Here is a 19968-nt window from a genome sequence, read left to right as displayed (position 1 = left end):
CGAAAGAAAAACACAGGAGCCTGGGAACATGTGTTTACTTAGTGAGGTGCTCACAGATGACGTAGTGGCATAATAACACAAATGGGTACCCACTGCTCAGTGTAGAGCAGGTGGGCCAAACAGCCTGTTACCATCCATGCTATTCTCTCTCTCACTCTCTCTTTCTCCATTGCTGTCTGTGGTTGTCTCTTTCCTTCTTCTCCTTCTGGACAAAGTGTGTTTTCTATAATATGGCAAAATCATGGAGCGTGCAGCTGATTAAGACAATGTTGTAGTTTTGCTGAAGAACTATGCAGAGCAGCACCTAATTGATCCAGGCCTTGGAAACGTACCCTACAGCTATGGTAATAATAGTCCAGGAGGCCAGACAGGGGTGAGGATCCATGGATAGAAAGGCATGCACAATAACTCACCTCAGGATCAAAGAGCTATGCACATTTCCCAGATGCACCAATTGTAGTAATGTACAGCCGGTGGTTACACTATGCCTGGAGGCACATGAAGTAACAACCCTTCCAATTGACAGAGATCCAGGTTGATGACTGGATTCCTATATGCCACATGAGTACAGTCTACTACTCCCTGAACTTGAGGGGAACCTGCAGTCTAGACAAATCTGCCAGTGATCATTACCAGGCAAACCCATATTAATTGCAGAATTAGATTGGGCACTACTGGATGTGATTTACATAATGAAATGAATTACTATGCAATGCTTGCTTGAAACTTCCTGGCATAAATTGGAACACTCAGGACCATAAAATGAATGCGCATATGCATAGTTTGGTTGGGTGAGCATGTGTAAGAAAGATTGGCCAGAGCCTCTTTTTATTTCCATGCTACAACCTGGGATGCATTCCATCTGGAACAGATGATGTTTCTAATTCGAGTACTTCCAATTTGTTAAGTACGCTCTTAAAGTGCTTATATTCTAGCCAATTTCTCATACCTCGTCCTTTACTGTGAATTTGGCTGCAACCTTCACCATCGAAGAATAGGTGCAATATGTTAATTTAGTATCCAAGTCTTCCACATTTTCTCCACAAGGTGATCTTCTTTGTTTTTAATTAACCCCATCTGCCTTTATGACTATCTTTTTTGTCTTTATATGTTCATAAAAAGACTTCATGGATCACTTTTATTTTACTTACTACTCTCTTCATTCAGTGTCTTTCAATCCTATTTTCAAATTCAGTTTTAATCCGCAACCTCTAATCATTGAGATCCTCCTGTGTCTTTTTCCTTCATTTTTGTAGCAAATGAAATGATAGAATCCTACAGAGATAGTCAGTACAGAAACAATCCCTTTGAGTCTGTGCTGACCATCAAGCACCCAAAGACATTAATGGAGATACAAGAGATGGCAGATGCTGAAATCTTGATTTTCACCAGCAAAGGACAGTATAATGGAATCATGTCAAACTTTATTTTCTTCAGATTCCCATCAACTCTTCCCAGATTTTACTGTCTTGTTTGTTACCCCTGACCCATTGAATTATGTTCATATTCCCATCAATTCCCCCACAATTCTGTCACTTGATCACACACTGGGGGCAATTTACTGTGACCAATTAACCTACAGATCCACATGGGAAGAAAGTAGAGCACCCATAGGCTACAAAAACAACATGAAGATTCCACACGTTCAGTGCTGCTAGTCCAGGGGTGGGCAAACTTTTTGACTTGAGGGCCACAAAGGGTTCTAAAATTTGACAGGGGGGCCAGACCAGGAGCAGATGGACAGAGTGTTTTGGTAATACACCTCATAAGAGAAAATAAAATATCATGGGATATGTAGAAAACATGTGCTTTAATTTCAATTGAAAATGAACAAATGCATTACAACAAAATATCTGTCTTTGAAGTCCCATGGTATTTAGCTATTTATTGAAATGACTTTTAAAACACTGAAAATTAAATGAATAAAATACAGCTTTTTTTAATAGTAACAGTTATTATTTTAAAGCACTGAATATTCTGTTATCCTTCAAGATATTATCATCATCACTCTCCTCCTGACTGTCTTTATTTCAAAAACGGTAGGAGATGCAGGTCTACTTGTCCTGCTCCTTCTTATTTAATTATCCCCTGTGCCAAAACTCAACAACGACCCATACAATGACAAAGCAGGGAGAGCGCGCCGGTATGCGGAGCTCTGTGCTCGCAAATCCCCGCAGGCGATCTCTCTTAGTCGGAACGCTGGCTAATTGTGAGCCGGTTCGGATGTGCCAGGAAATGGGTCGCCACAAGGTCACAAAGTAAAGCGCAAATGTGGAGTAATATGCTACACCTCAACAAAGGTCAATGTATATAGAGTGCGTCATCTATTGGGAAAACGCCAGAATTGCGGGGAGAAAACGTTAACAAGGTTTATTAATATAATTTCATCAAGTTCTGCGGGCCGGATTAAAAAGCTTAACGGGCCGCATATGGCCCACGGGCCGTAGTTTGCCCATGCCTGTGCTAGTCAGAACTAAGCCCAGGTCATGTGACTGGTGAACTGGCAGCTCTGCCAGTTGTAACACCCCTCAAAGTTTGTTATTTTAGTGGATTTCCTTTACCCACATGAAAATTATTCAATTCTTTCCTGAAATTCCCCATTGTTGATTTACTCTATCAGGTTTTTGGACCTCTATACATAACCTTTCTCCTTTCGGTCTGCTCAGGTTTACACTCTTCACTTTGCACAAGGATTCAGTGAAGTTTGACACTGAAATGCACTCACACTAATCCAGTACCCCAAAAACTCCACTCTGTGACCACTTTATTAGGCACCTCCTGTACTTAATGAAGTGGTCACTGGGTGTATGTTTGTGGTCTTAGAAACATAGAAAACCTACAGCACAATACAAGTCCTTCGGCCCACAAAGTTGGGCCGAACATGTCCCTACCTTAGAAATTACTAGGCCTACCCAAAGCCCTCAATTTTTCTAAGCTCCATGTACCTATCCAAAAATCTCTTAAAAGACCCTATCGTATCTGCCTCCACCACCGTTGCTGGCAGCCCATTCCACCTGACATCTCCTCTGTGCCTACTCCTCAGCACCTTAAACCTGTGTCCTCTTGTGACAACCATTTCAGCCCTGGAAAAAAGCCTCTGACTATCTACACGATCAATGCCTCTCATCATCTTATACACCTCTATCATCTTCTTCTGTTATCTCACCATTCAAGTTTCAACCTGTTGAACATTCAGCTATACTATTATGGACACCACTGTTATGACATGTAGTTATCTGAGTTGCTGTCACTTTCCTGTCAGCTTGAACCAGTCTGGCCATTCTCCCCTGACCTCACTCATTTTTGACCACAGAACTGCCACTTGCAAGATATATAAAAAAAATTTGAACCATTCTCTGTAAACTCTAGAGACAGTTGTGTGTGAAAATTCCAGGATATTACCCAATCTCTGAGATATTCAAACCACTCTGTCTGGCACCAGCAATCATTCCACATCACTTAGATCACATTTCTTCCCCATTATGATGTTGGTTCTGAACAGCAATGGAATCTCCTGACCATGTCTGCATTAAGTTGCTGAAACACAATTGGCCAATTAGACATTTGCATGAACAAGCAGACGTGGCCACTGAGTGTACATCTGGAACTATGCTGGAGGCACAATGATCCAGAAATCCTTGTGTTAACATTGTAGACATTCATCTCCCCAGCTGCCATTTACAATACCTTTATTTCAGTTTGGACTGAAGCAAATCAGTGAGGTGCCAGAGACTGCAAATGCTGGAATTTAGAGCAGAATATGAACAGCTGAAGAAACTGGATAGGTCAGGCAGCATCTGTGGATGGAAGTGTAAAGTCAACATTTTGTGTCAAGACCTTCATATGGACCAGAAGTGCAGAAGTGAGATAGTATCGTGAAGAGGTGAGAGGGAGAGCATGGCAAGAGTTGGCAAGCAATAAGTGGACCCAATTCCGAATCAGAGCCAGGTTTAATATCATTGTCATATGTCATGAAATCTGTTGTTTTCTGGCAGCAGTACAGTACAAGACAATAAAAAACATACTATAAGTTACAATGAAAAAAAATAACAAAAAGTAGTATTCATGGACTATTCAGAAATCTGACAACAGGGGGCAAGAAGCTATTCCTTAAATATTGAATGTGTATCTTCAAGCTCCTGTACCTTCTCCCTGATGGTTCTAATAAGATGATATGTCCCAGATTGTGAGAGTCCTTAATAACTGATGCCCTTCTTCAAATGCCATCTTCTGAAGATGTCTTTGATGGTGGGGAAGGTTGAGCCTGCAATGGACTGGCTGAGTCTACAACCTCTTTTGATTCTGTTCATCTGAGCCTCCATACAAGGCAGTGATGCCACCAGTCACAATTGGCTCCTTGATACTTGCAGGAGTTTTTGGTAACACACCGAATCTCCTCAAACTCCTAATCAAGCATAGCCACTGGCAAGCCTTCTTCATGATTGCAATATGTTGGGCACTAGATAGATACTCTGAGATGTTAATGTGGTAACTTCTACTTTACAAAAAGACCATTCAACAACTTGATGGCCAAAAGAGCAACTTTATCTGGGACGGCAAATGATATTTACAATACAGAGGCTTCCAGGTACCTTGTGCGGCATGGGTTGAGGAACTATGTACAATGCATACTGGGAGTAAAAGAGCGGAAGTAAAGACCCCGCCAACCCCGGATCCCACCTCTTGCTACCAACAGCTCCCCAATTAGTACTAACTTACTTTTAATAATACTCACATTACAACACTTCACCCCCTTTAAAATCCAACATTCCCCAAATACAGAAGAACTGGGAAATAAAAACAGTGGTATCATTAGCAACAGGTTACCAATACAAAAACATCTTAAAAAAATGGCCAATTCAACATTCAATCTAGCAACAAAAGAAACTATCCAATCAAAGATTCAGTCTGTCAGGAGGTTTGTGAGGGCGCTGTGATCTATGCACTACCCCTGGTGACCCAGCAGGCACCGCTGGTGAGGATGTTTTCGGTGAATCTAGTGTTGGGGACACGAGAGGGGTCCGTGTGTCTGCGTGAGAATGTCCATCCTCTCCAGGGGACTCTGCCCCCTCTGCCAGTGTCTCTCCCTCTAGCAAAGTCACTGGTGGGCCTGCTTTCCTGGTATGCATTAAATGGTCATTGCTCCTTAACTGCTTTGGACTACTGAGCTTCTTTGAAACCGGTGGCAAGCTATTCTCAGCATTATTGGGATAAACAGCATCTGTAGTTTTGCCACCTAGCTTGGAACGCACTGAAGAAGGAACTTTGGTTTTTGAACCATCATCACGACTATGGCTCAGAATAGACCCAGCTGCAAATTCTTCATAGAGTTCCTTGTTATAACTTGGAACTATGTGGAGTTCAACAGCAGGAAATCACAATGTGTTTCAGAAAACCTCTTGTGCTTGAACAAAGGTCTTGGCTGTTAAATCACAGTCATTGATTTTGATGATACATTCATTCTCCTGGAGCAGGTTCTCTTTTCTTGAACAGCTGTTCTCTTCAATACCACGAATACTCAGGCCAAGGAATCTTCCACTCAGCGTAGAGTTAAAAGGCACCACATGGATTCCCAGGGGGCCAACGCCTCCAGAAAATTCTACTTTCTTTGTCAAATCACTTAGAGTGCTTTCTGAATGCTTTTCTGGTGGTCCTGGAGGCCATGTTCTTACATCGTCTGCAGGTGCCCCGTTTGCTACTGTTACGATTGGCTTCACATGCAGGTTCCTGTTAGCGGGATCATCAGGCTGAGGTTCACCTTGCTGTAACTGGGCAGGTGGTACAAGAGCTGGGTTACTGCTTTGCCATACTAGAAGTGGCGTGCTGGCTTTCAGTGCCAAGGGGGTAACTTCAATTGCTCCTGTAATAGACTGAAGAGCCACAAACTGCGCTGCGAGCTCACTCTCAAACGTGTCCGGACTATGTCTGTCACTCACGTTACCTCATGCTCTTCCGTCATTTGTGCATATTTAAATTCATGCCAATTGAGCCGGATTTTGCAAAGCCAATAGCGGCCAAAAGACTTGGCTCACTGCCCGTAGCTATCACCAGCCTGGCTTCAGCCTGCTGGCCCCTGGCTGAAATATCCACATATAACGCCCCTAAATGAGGTATGGGCTGCCCCGTATAGGTCCTGAGTTGGAGCTTAGATGGTCTGATGGGAGGCAGGTTGGGTCCCCATGTCCTCCTGTAGGTCTCTTCACTAATGACCGATGCAGTAGCCCCTGAATCAATCTCGAAGTTAATGTCCTTTACCTTGATAGTGACTGTGGCATAATATGGTTCAGCTGGTTCCTCATCCGTTTCCACCCCAAACACGTTGTAGGCACACACTGCCTCCTCGTCTACTTCTCCTAGGTGGTGTGTGGCTGCCTGAGCCTGTTGAGCTTTCCCCTGCCCAGGCTTAACCTTACCCCTTATGCTCCTGCACTTTTTAACTAAGTGTTCCTTTTTGTCACAAGCATGACAGACAGTATCTTTGAATTTACAGACATTTGCATAGTACATTCCTCTATACCGAAAACATTCCACTCCTGTTCCTGTTTACCAGTCTCCCTCCTGACTTGGAGCACTGCCGCTGTCTACGACCCCCCCCCCCATATCCTTTCCATATATCTTTGGCATTATTAGCAGCCAACTCCATGCCTTGAGCAATCTCTAGGGCTGTCTTGAAAGTCAACGGTGGGGTTTCCCCCAACAAGCGGTGTTGTACAGCGGGATTATTAATGCTGCATACTAATCTATCACAGAGCATGTCATCCAACACGGCTCCAAAGTCACAATGCTCTGACAGCTGCCGAAGCTTGGCCACAAAATCGCCCACAGACTGACCTGGCTTCTGGACATGGCTGTGAAAATTGAACCGTTGAACTATCACCGAAGGCTTCAGATTGTGATGGTTCCCCACGAGCTTGACCAGTTCGTCGTATGGAATACAGAATTTCTCCCGGTTTTCACAGCGTAGCTAAGTTCCATATCAGCTTGTATGTCTTTGCCCCCCCCAACACACACACTCAGGAGAATAGAGTGCTTCTTACCCTCCTCAGTAATTCCATTAGCACAGAAAAATTGGCCCAACCTTTCCTTGTACTCTGGCACTCCTCGATTTGCTCAACGAACAAACCAACCATGCCAAACATAGCCATCCGAACACAAGGCTCCTCACCCGCTCACAGCTCCTGATCGAAAACGGGGCTGACCCGTCCACAAAACCAGTTTACCTCGTCGCCAAAAATATGTGGTAACTTCCACTTTACAAAAAGACCACTCGACAACTTGATGGCCAAAAGAGCATCTTTATCTGGGATGGCAAATGATATTTACAATACAGAGGCTTCCAGGTACCTCGTGCGGCATGGATAGAGGAACTATGTACAATGCATACTGGGAGTAAAAAGAGCGAAAGTAAGGACCCCGCCAACCCCGGATCTTGCTAGCAATAGCTTCCCGATTAGTATTAACTTACTTTTAATAATACTCACATTACAATATTTGAAACTGTTCACCCATTCCATTGCTAATCCCTCAATGAGGACAGGTACATTTTCTCCACAATCAATTCCTTGGACTTGGTGATGTTGAGTGCAAGGTTGTGGTCGTGACACCACTTAATCAGCTGATCTATCTTGCTGCACTTCTCATTGCCATCAGGATTCTACCAGTGGTGTCATCTGCAAATTTATAGATGGTGCTTGAGTTGTGCCTGGTCACATTGTCAAGAGTGAAAAGAGAATAAAGAAGGGGGCACACATCCTCGAGGTGAGCCTATGTAGATAGCCAAGAGAGGATGTTATTACTGATTTGCTCATGTTTTGAAGTTTGTTGATTAAAACTGAGGGGATGATGGTGTTCAACATTGAGCTGTAATGGATAAACAGCAGCCTGAGGTATGTATTGTTGTTGATCTGATGCTCCAAATCAGAGAGGAAAGCCAATGAGATAGGGAATATTCTAGACCAGTTGTGATGTTAGATAAATTGGAGCAGATCCAAGTCCTTGCACAGGCAGGAGTAAATTATAGCCATGTCCACTCTGAGCACTTCATCCGTAGATATGATTACCTATTGGGAAATGGCCATTGAGGCAGCTCACCCTGCTCTTCTTGGGCACCGTTATGATTGCTGCCCTTTTGAAATAGGTGGGAATGCCGGACAGCAGCAGTGAGAGTTTGAAGATGTCCATCCAGTAGGTTAGCATATGTTTTCATTACCCTGCCAGGAACACTATTGGGGCCTGATGCCTTGCGAGGATTCACCCTGTTGAAAGATATTTAGACAGATGCCATGGAGATTAACACAGGTGTAATTTTATTCTCCCTTTCAAAATGTGTATAAAAGATGATGAGCTTATCAGGAGTGATGTATCACAGCCATTTATGCTGTTGGGTTTTGTCTTATAGGAAGTAATGTCATGCAATCTTGCCACAGTTGACGTACATTCACTTGGAATTGCCTTGTCACTTTCATGATGGCCTTTAAGGTCATACCTGGACTTCATGTAGGGTTCTGAGCTGCTGCTCTTGAACAACACAGATCTAGCCCTGAGCAGATTGCAAATCTCCTGGTTCATCTGGTTTGGGTATTTCTGGTATGTTCTCAAAGGTGCATACTGATTTTCACATGTCTGTGATGAAGTTGTTAATGACTGTGGTGTATTCACTCAAATTCACGTTGAATCCCACAGTTCACCAATTCAAATCAGTTTTGTAAGCATTCTTTTGCCTCCCTTGACCACACCTTCACCATTCTCACCACTGGTGCTGCAGTCCTCAGTCTCTGTCTCTACGCTGAGACAGACAGGTGATCAGACTTGGTGGTCCAGTTGAGGAGGGATGACTGGCAAAGGACATCATTCTGGTGGGGGAAGGGGAGGGAATGGTCGCAAGAGTGATGAAGGCTGGCAGGTTTTAGGTGGAGGCATCAAAGCACAGCAGATTATGGAATCTGATTGGAAAGGAAGATGTAGAGGAACGAAGTAGGGAGGTATAGTGGGCAGATGGAGCAGTGAGAGGGGGTGCTTAGTGGAATGTGGGTGTGGGCAGATAGAGTTGGTAGGGCAGAGCAGAAAGAAGCAGGGTTATAGAGGCTGGGGACAGGTAGTTGTTGAAAGAAGGGCATATGTGAGAGGAACTGGGTAAATCAGAAGGAAAGAGAGAGAAACAGAAGGGGAAGTAGGTTAACTTACATTGGAAAATGCAATATTTATGCTGTTGGGTTGCTGCCTGACAGGCTGAATTCCTCTGGCCTCTTGTTTTTTTGCGACTGATCCAAATCAGCTTACAGTAGTAAGAAGCTGGCTTCACACTTTTAGAGCAGTTTGATTTTTCACGAGATGTAGTAGCCTAATTAGGAGTCATATAGTCTGTTGTGGATATATTACTTATGATAGAAAAAAACATTTTAACAATTGAGCTGACTTCACTGAGGGAAATAGGAAAAAAGAGCAGAATACAAATTTCATTTTAACATTGGCCTAAAAAAGCTGCAGAATAGAAAATGAAATGGCAATCAAATTGGAAAGAAGATCTTAAGACCAGGACTAGAGTGGCCCAGTTGCACTTTTGCTGAAATGTTCATCATTCTGGACGTCAAGTGTACGTTGAGGAGGAGTTGCATAATCTGGCAGTTTATCCCATTTGGCAGCTGTTTGACACACCTCCAGCAAACCTATAGCATAAATGCATTTGTGAACATTAACAGTGCTGATGCTCTGCTGCAATTTGGATGTAGATCTGATTGCCTCAAGCAATATACCTCTGTAAGTGTCTTTTAGGGGTAACAACACAACTACATAATATAATTTTAGCAAGTCAAGTTTTTGTGATTCTTCTAAACTCTTTGTTAGTAGATGTCAGTACATCAGATGTAGTGGGATACCTCTCATATACTGAAAACAACAGCTGACTTCCATTATTCCATCTTTCCTTCTTTTGTTCAAACAAGAAGATTAGGCATAAAGTTTTCACTTTCATTTGGAAATCTACTGACCATTGAAACTATAGGGGAGAAAATGGCAGCAGAAAAGTTGGCAGTAATGTACTCAATGGAAGCTAACTGGCAGTTCATGAAAAATGGTGTAAAGGAAGAATGGAATTGTTCACTGAACTTTCTTTGTGGGCCTTTTATCATTTTACTAGATCTTTTAACTTTACCTCTGTATACAACACATTGCCTAGCAACCCTGGAAGCCCATTATTTATTAGTGTGAAGACCATTGTGCGCAATGCATGCTGGAACATTGGGATAATGGTTGCATGGCAAAATGAAGTCATGTGCCCTTAATTTTAACATCCCAGAGAATCTGCTGCATTTGATGGGTCTGAATCTTTTATCGTAATCCTTTCTCCAAACAAAAATGCATGTGCCAAATTTCCTACTGAATAAACTAACAAGTGTGGTACATAACAGAAGTAAGAAGTATAACTCATGTTAATAAGTAATAAAAATTTAAAGTTCATCTAATATAAAATGTTATATACCTAAGTCAGATGATCAATGAAAACCCACAACCATTATCTTCTGAAGATGCTTACCTTGACAAGTTTCATGTTTGAATGTCTTGGCACTCTTTACTAGACCATGATTAGAAACATATAATTAACTCTGATCAACATTCACTACACACTTCTTATAAACACTGTCTTTTCTGCCAAGCAACAAAAGCACCACTTTACCCTTCACCAATTTGGGAAAAAATAAATAAACAGAATAAAGGAAGCAAATATAAAATATCAAAATAGAGATGGCCTGCATCAAGCATATATTACATAGTGAGGTAGGTGCGTACCAATTATCAACAATTAAACCAAGTCAGCAAAACATATATTTTACCCACCTCTCATGATCATATCAAACAGGGTCACCTGCTTTAAAAAGCACATTAACTTTGTGATAAAACTGTTCTTACTTGATGTAATTGGAATAAACATTTATTAGCAGATCCAACACTTGATGGTTATCAGTAAATTACAATTCACGTTTCAGTTATTTGCTTTTGTGTAGAGTACCCCTTATAGCTTTCTAATATCTATTAAGACAGAACAAATTTTAGCAACTAGGTGATCCTTTGTTGAAAAGTACTTAGCTAAGATATGATCCAGTTGAAATAAGGTGACATGTTGCTATGTTTTAGACAAGTTATAAAAGCTGCATTAAAGAAGGATTCATTGTAAACATCTTGTCGCAGGGAAGACTTTGGCCTTAAGATGGCACTGCTGCTGATCATACATCCCTGTCCTATTGATACTGAAAATTGAAACCAGGTTCAAGCATGGAATCATGATGCATCACAAAGCTTAACCAGGGCTGAGTCAAGCATTTGGTATAAAAATCCAGATGAGAGCAATTTAATACAACCAGTTACAGAGGAAGGAAGATGCCAGAAAATGTTGTAAGTCAATATTCCTTTTAAATCACCACAAAGTTGAAAAAATAAAATTAAATCTTTCAAGCAAAGAATGACTTGCCTTTCTTCAACATTACAAAGCAACAAGGCAGACGCAGGCATGAGATCATGACAATACCAAATGTAGTTGGATTATCTCTTTTTATGCGTCGAAATCTCCCATTTATCTTTCTTAATCCTGCCATATGTCCATACAATGCACCACCCTCTTTTCTGTTGATTCTGTACCGGCAGTCTTCAGCCTGTAAATGAGTTTTCAAGCCACTGATTGAATAAACTGCTGCAATTTTCAGGACATTTTCCCTGCATTGATTACTGTACATTTATTAAAATATTCTCAGAATGTTTGTTCTGTCCATTTTCAATGGAACCCTTTCAGTCTCATGTTTCATTGGTGCAAGGGCTATCAACAGATGTTCTGAAACTGTTTCTTGGCACTCTTCTAAAGAAGTATTTGCTTTTTCTGAGCCTCAATCACTTGCCTGACATTTCTCTCAAAAATTTATACCTTGGGCACGAAAATCTTCAAACAATCCATAATGTGCAAAATAACTCTGACTTTCTTTTGACTACTTGATATGATGATGCTCTGGCTGTAGTAAAATATCCTTATTTTTGTATTTAGTCCCTTTTGCAATAAAGGTCAATATCTGATTAGCCTTCCAAATTATTTGCTGCACCTGCAGGTATTTCTGTTTTTCTTATTTGATAATATTCCACTCCCTCTGTACATGAGTATTCAATAATCTCACACCAATTAAGTAATTTTCTGCTTTTATTTATTTTCTTACTTACTTACCATCCATTATGCCACTGGTGTTTAGGGCAGCAATGAAGGTCCTCCATCTCTGGTGGTGTTCAGGGCTTCCTTCATCATGTGGGTAGCTTCCTCTCAGTTTTCATTACTGACATTCATACAAGTCCTGGGTGGCGATTCAGGAATACGATCACACTCAAATGTAGATGGATTCTTCATTGCTGTTTCTGTAACAATTTTGTTTAACCAGTCAGAGTTGTTAGCCCTGAGCTGAACCCCTGAAACTGGAGGACCAATGGACCACTCTTAGTATGACCTCTCTCTACCCTTTGTTATATTTGGCATGGGTGGCTCTACCAAGAGCCAAAGCATAAAGACCTGACTCCAGCCAACATACCTCTCCAGTCATGGAGACATGTAATCCACCAAAGTCAATGACAAGGATGTCTTCCTCTTGGAGAATTTATTTTCCTGACTAAGTGAATAAATAACATTTCTTCACATCCTACTTCTGCTGGCCCAGTTCCTCAACCCCTATGCATCACTTTCCAAGCTGTTGCTTCCTCATCATCATATACTTTCCCATTTCTCTTTGTATAATCAGCAAGCATGGTTGTCATGCAATCTCTCTTTCTCTAGATCATTAATGCAAGGAGTAAACAGCTATAGCCCCAGTGCCTACTCATGTGGCTTTCCACCAACAGCAGCTTGATAACCTGAAATTAACCCATATATCCCAATTTCCTGCTTTCTTTCAGTTAATGAATTGGAATAATAAAGTCATAAACCAGTGAGGGGAGCCTATGCTCCCCCTTTGTCCATCTACACTCGGCCGGCATTAGGACAGCACCTTACTGTTTTCTCTAGATTTTGTGTCTACATGAATATATTATTCTTACTGCTATGCATCCCTGTCTTCTTTGTGACATATTATCAAATGCCCTTTAGTTATCCAAATACTCTATGTTCATTGTTTCGCTTTTTGTTCACCTGGTTTGTTGCATCCTTAAAGATCACTATTCATTACATCTTCCTTTTCATCAAAGCACATTGATGCTCCCTGATAATATTGTGATTTTTGATATATTTCATTACTACTGACAGAATTCTGAGGGACTCTTTCCAGAGTAGATACAGAGTTATTATCTCCCCTTGGTTAAGCATCTATGACTAAGAAGCACAGTTGAAAATATCGTATGTGACTGGCCGCTCAGGGTAGAGGTCAGAAATTTCATATGGTGTGCAGTGAATCTTCAGAATTTTTACAGATTCTTTTCTGAAGAATCTTCAGAAAAGAGGACTTATTCAAGACAGAGGCAACAGACTCGTAGATAGTTATGGAGGCAAGTGATGTTGGGCAGGAATGTGGTACTAAGAGAAAAACTCAGCCATAATTTTATAGAATGGCAAGATAGCATGAAGAGCAGGATGACCTATTCTTCCTATTTCTCATTGTGTCTTTACAGGAATGTATTTAGCACTTATCAATATCAGATTTTAGGCTAACTGGCTAGTAGATCCTAGCTTTTTCCTTTCTTGAACTTGTGCTAAGAAATTTCCAGAATTTAACAGAAGTTGAAAAAGCACAACCAATTTTCTATTCATCATATCTGAAAATAAATCTATGCCTGGTATTTCACTCAATAAGTCTTATCATTGTTATCTTCTTGTGCTTATTTGAAAATATATTAGTAGTAGAAGTTTATTCCAGTAAGATTTAATTTGTACATCCAATTTAAACTCAATTGGGTTTCCATTTAAACAGTATGTATATTTCCTCAAGTAGAATTTAATTGAATTTTGAAGTTGTAGAAGACATTAATTATTCAAATGGTGGAAGTGGGATATTCAAACTGGAAATTCAAAGCAATAAAGCAAATTGAATAAGTAATCGGCTTAAATTACCTTACAAAGGCTTACCAATAAGAAATGGGAGTATTTGGGTTGTATGCTTTAAGTTGGAAAAAGATAATAACTATTGAGCTTCACAATCAAGCAAAATTAACATGGTTGAGATGCTTCCTTTTATATGATATTTATTAATTATGTGACTGGAGACAAAAAAGTCGACTGTATTAATATCCACTAGTTAATTAAATAAGCAAATAACTTTAATTCATCCCTTAGTAAATTTATATTTAAAATAGTATAATCTGTAACTTTCTGTTGATTACGTGATTCTATCCCATTATTTTTGTTAAAAATGTGATCAAGATGATCATGTTATTCCTATGCCCATTCAGTTGTTCTGTGATATTTCCGGGGAGGCAATCACTACCTTAAAGAAAGCCTGGTAATCCCTTGTGTAGAAGAACAACTGAGAGGTAGATCCTGGACTTGGTTCGAATCACTTTCCTCAGTCTTCACACACCCTCCTTTACTGAGCCAAATGGAGAGTGCATGTCTCACTGACATTCTGTATCTTCAACTCTAGATGCAATCAAATGAAGAGACCCCACACCCCTTAAATCTCATGATGACTTTCACAATCAATAAAACTGGTACAATTCTTTGCCATCTGTGAAACCTGTAAGCAATTTAAATAGTTATACAAATGCAAAAATGTGAAGTTATTCACTTTGGAAAGAAGAATGATAAAGAAGATTTATTATTTTAATAAAGAAAGATTGCAGAAATCTGAAGCACTAGGTGATTTGAGAATCCTCTTGCATGAAACAAAAAAGCCCATACTGTATGAGACCACATCTTGAATTTAATGTATCATTTTAACCCCTTTATTGAAGGAAACATATATCATCATTGAAGACACTTCAGAGAAAGTTCTCTAGAATAATCCTATGGTTGAAAGATTTGCCTTTTAAGACCATCAGATATAGCAGCAGAATTAGGCTATTTGGCCCATCAAGTCTGCTCCACCATTTCATCATGACTGACCCATCTTTCCTCTCAGTCCCAATATCCTGCCTTCCCCCTGTATCCCTTTGCGCCCTGACCAAGCAAGAATCTATCAACCTCTGCCTTAAATATACATACAGACGTGGCCTCCACAGCTGCTTGTAGCAACAAATTCCACAGATTCACCACTCTCTGGCTAAAGAAATCCCTCCTCATCTCTTTTCTATAATGGTGCCCTCTGTTCTAAGGCTGTGTCCTCTGGCCTTAGATTATCCTGCCATCAGAAACATCCACTCTATCAAGACCTTTCACCATTTGATAGGTTTCAATGAGGGCACCCCTCATTCTTCTGAGTTGCAGTGAATTCAGGCCCAGAGCCATCAAACACTCTTCATGTGACAAGCCGTTCAGACCTGGAATCATTTTTGTGAACCTGTTTTGAACATTCTCCAGTTTCAGCACATTCTTTCTAAGATAAGGGCCCCAAACCTGCTCACAATACTTCAAGTGAGGACTCAAAGTGCTTTACAAAGTCTCAACATTACATCTTTGCTTTGATATTCTAGACCCCTTGATATGAATGCTCACATTGCATTTGCCTGTGAATTCACCTTTAGGGAATCCTGCACAAGCACTCCCAAGTCTCTTTGCACCTCGTTTTATTTGCATTTACTTTCCTTTTAGAAAATGGTCTACCCCTTCATTTATTCTACCAAAGTGCATGACCGTACACTTCCTGACACTGTATTCCATCTGCTACTTCTTTGTCCATTCTCCAAATCTGTCTAAATCCTTCTGTAGTTTCTCTACTTCCTCAAAACTCCTGCTCCTCCACCTAGCTTCATATCATCTGCAAACTTTGCAACAAAGCCATCAATTCCATCATCCAAATCGTTGACAGATACCGCAAAAAGTGGTCCCAACACAGACCCTGAGGAATACCACTAGTTCCCGGCTGCCAACCAGAAAAGGCTCACTGTATTCCCACTCTTTTCCTCCTGCCAATCAGACACTGCCTTATCCATGCTAAATCCATGGTCCAAAATCGTTCTCGTCTCTCTGTTACACTTTATGTATCTGAAGAAACGGTTGGTATCCTCTTTAATATTATTGGCCAGATTACATTTGTATTCCATCTTTACCTTCTTAATTAGTTGTCTCTGTTGGTATTTGGAAGCTTCCCATTTCTTTAACTTCCCACTAATTTTTGCTCTATTATATGCTCTCTCTTTGGCTTTTATGTTGGCTTTGACTTCTCTTGTTAGCCACAGTTGTGTCATCTTGCAGTTAGAATACTTTTTCCTCTTTAGGATGTATATATTGTATGCCTTCCAAATTATGTCCAAAAGTTCAAGCCATTGCTGCTCTCCTGTCAACCCTGTCAGTGTTCTTTTCCAGACAATTCTGGCCAACTCTTCTCTCACGCTTCTGTAACTCCCTTTACTCCACTGTAATACTGATGCATCTAACTTTAGCTTCTCCTTCTCAAATTTCAAGGTGAATTTGATCATATTATGATCACTTTCATAATATCTAATAACTCTAATTAAACAACTTCATAACACTAATCCAAACCCAGTCCAGAATGGCTGATCCCCCCAGTGGTCTCAACTATGTCTGTCTGTCTGTCTGTCTAGGTACCATATCTGATGCCGACGTTGGTGACCATGGTTTTTCATACAGATCTATCCCTTTTTCTTTGGATGACTTCCATTTCCTCAACGTGTAGCCACCTGGCCAGGCTTTTGATGTACATAAGCCGAGGTCTTCCTCTACGTTTGCTCTCCTCAATCTCTCCAGAGAGAATGAGTTCTTCTAGTTCATCTTTCTGCATGATGTGTCCTAGGAATTTAAGTATGAGTAATCTAACTGCTTGGGCTTTTCTGAGAACTTCTTCATTTGATGTGTGTGTAGTCCATGATATTTCTAACATTCGCCTGCAGAACCATAATTCAGCTGCTTCTAGTCCCTCTTCCACTGCTGGGGAAATGGTCCAGCCTTCACTTCCATAAGTCAGGATAGAATAAATGTAGCACTGCAGTGTTCTGTTTTTAGTGTACATGCTCATCTTTCTGTCTGTTAGTATGGTCTTCATTTTCTGGAAAGCTTCTTTCGCCATTGGATTCTGCATTTGATATCTGTGTCACACCTGCCATCACTTGTTATTTGGCTGCCAAGATATCTGAATTTTTTGACATGTTTAATGTTTGTATTTCAGATCTTGATCACACATTGTTGGATGTTTGTCTTTTCTGGAGATGACCATGCTTCCTGTCTTCTTGGTGTTGATTGAGAGGCCTCTGTGATTACTTTCTGCTGCCACTATAGTGAGTAGTTCTTGAAGTTTTGTTTCTGAGTCAGCTATTAGTACGATGTCATCAGCATATCTAATGTTATTTATATTATGGCCTCCAATTGTGAGTCCTTTGATGTTTTTGATACTTCTCAAGATAATTTCACTGTACAGGTTGAATAAGTCAGGTGAAAAGACACAACCTTGCCTGACTCCTCTCATGATATTCACATAGTCACTCACTTTTCCTTCTATTCTGATGGATGCAGTTCGGTCCCAGTATAAGTTTCTTAAGAAACGTATATCTTCCCCATCTATGTCAAGATCGTGAAGCACTTCCAGGAGATCTTGGTGTCTGACAGTGTCAAAAGCTTTTGTATAGTTGATGAAACATAGGTAGATGTCTTTTTGTACCTGGGTGGCTCGGTCACAGATTATCTGTAGCATGAAACACACACGAAATGCTGGTGGAATGCAGCAGGCCAGGCAGCATCTATAGGAAGAAGCGTTTCGGGCCGAAACCCTTCATCAGGCATTCTCCAACATTTTGTGCGTGTTGCTTGAATCTCCAGCATCTGCAGATTTCCTCGTGTATCTGTAGCATGAAAATTGCATTTCTGGTTCCAGAGTTTTCCACAAAGCTGCATTGTTCTTTACTGATTTCTGGTTTTATACAGCGTCTTGCTCTCATCATGATTACTCTGAGAATATTTTTTGCCACGTGGCTCATCAGGTTTACTGTATGATGTAACTCTGTTGCTCCCTCTTTCTTTGGAAGTGTGATGAACACTGATTAACTTAAATCATCAGGTATCTCCCCATGATCATAGATTTAATTTGCTATTTCTGTTATTTTCTCTATTCCAAAATCTTTTAAGACCAGTATCATTTTAACAGTGATGTTGTCTGAACCAGTTCTCTGTTATGTTTTGTTTTATTTATGGCTGTTCGATTTTCTGATTTTAGAACATTAGGTCCTTCAAGATTCTTCATGTTCGATTTTTCTCCTCTTTGGTCTTCAAAATGTTCTTTTATATATTCTGTCCATCTGTTTAGGATTTCCTCTTTGCTCATAATTAAGTGGCCATCTTTTGCCTTGATGCATCCTCTTGCTGAACAAGGTAATTTCCCGTTAGTTCTTTAATCTTACTGTGCATCAACTTTGTTCCAGAGTTATGGGTCTGCAGCATTTCTATCTCTGCACATTTCTCATTTAGCCATCTGTCTTTAGCTTCTCTGCATCTTCTGGCTCTTGGGCATGAGGATAAACAACATCCGGCCGTGGAGCATTTGCTTTGGGTAATGAGGTTACCATTAACCACAGCTACCTCCAGGTCACCCTTAGGCAAGGGGTAGCACCTGTTAGCCTCCCTACCTGGGTTACAGTGAAGCCATGGAATGCAGCTGGTGGGTGAAGCAGAAGGTAACTTGTGAGTAACAAGTTCCTGCTTCTCAGACGCTGAGCAGAAGATCCTTTTAGTAGGACAATGCTCAGGGTCACCCGAATTGTAAAGACACTGCATTGGAAGCAAGCAAGAGGAAGCTACTTCTTGTATTTCATCCCTAGTACAACCATATTAATACATACACAAATGTAAAAGACAACAGCTTAAATGGGAGCCCACTACCAAGTAGTGTGGACACCTCGCTCAGTACGGGATATCATGTAAACAGACAGGTGAGCCATGATCATCATATCACTACTGTCTGCAAGAACACGAGACTGCAAATTGCCACTTGGAATGTACTGCACTGAGCTGGTAAACTAGAAAATGTAAAATTAGAAATGATGAGACTGGAAGTCAGCATACTAGGCCTAAGTGAAATACGATGGAAAGGCACTGGAGTATTCCAATCAGACGGCTACAGGATGATATACTCTGGAGAAGATACACATGAAAAGGGTGTTTCAATCATCTTAGACAAAGAAACATCCAAGGGCTTGCTAGGATATTGGCATATCTCAGACAGAATCATGCTAATCAAACTAGAAGGACAACAAAACTTCACCTCTATCATTCAAGCATATGCCCCCACAATGGCAAGCTCAGAGGAAGAAATTGATGCCTTCTACTACTCCCTGGACAAAGCACTAGAACAATGCAAATCACAAGAAGTCATCATAGTCATGGGCGACTTCAATGCAAAAGTTGGTGAGGGAAGAGAAGACCATACTGTTGGAGACCAGGGATTGGGAGAAAGAAACAAAAAAGGAGAAAAGTTTAGATCATGGTGTAAAACAAACAGTCAGATAATCACCAACACTTGATTTGAACAATATCCAAGAAAGAAATGGACATGGAGAATCCCAGATGAGAACATCAAAAATCAAATCAATTACATAACAATCAATAACAGATTCAAAAATTCAATAACTCAATCCAAAAGCTACCTTGGAGCAGACTGTGGGAGTGACCACATAACACTCATTTGCAAAATTAAAATAAAGATTAGAAAAATAAAGAAACCAAAAAGATCAGAGCCACTGTATTATCAACAACTCCAAAACATTCCTCATCTGGAAACAGAATACACAATCAAGGTGAAAAACTTTTCAATTGCTGCAGGATGAAGGAGGCAAATCTTCCTGGGACATACTGGAGGAATCTATGGTTGAAGCTGCAAAAGAAACCAGCCCACAAAAAGAGCAGAAAAGTAA

This window comes from Hypanus sabinus, chromosome 3 (assembly GCF_030144855.1).
Source record: "Hypanus sabinus isolate sHypSab1 chromosome 3, sHypSab1.hap1, whole genome shotgun sequence".
Lineage (NCBI taxonomy): Eukaryota > Metazoa > Chordata > Chondrichthyes > Myliobatiformes > Dasyatidae > Hypanus > Hypanus sabinus.
The sequence above is the reverse complement of the archived record's forward strand: the minus strand, read 5'-3'. Positions refer to the sequence as shown.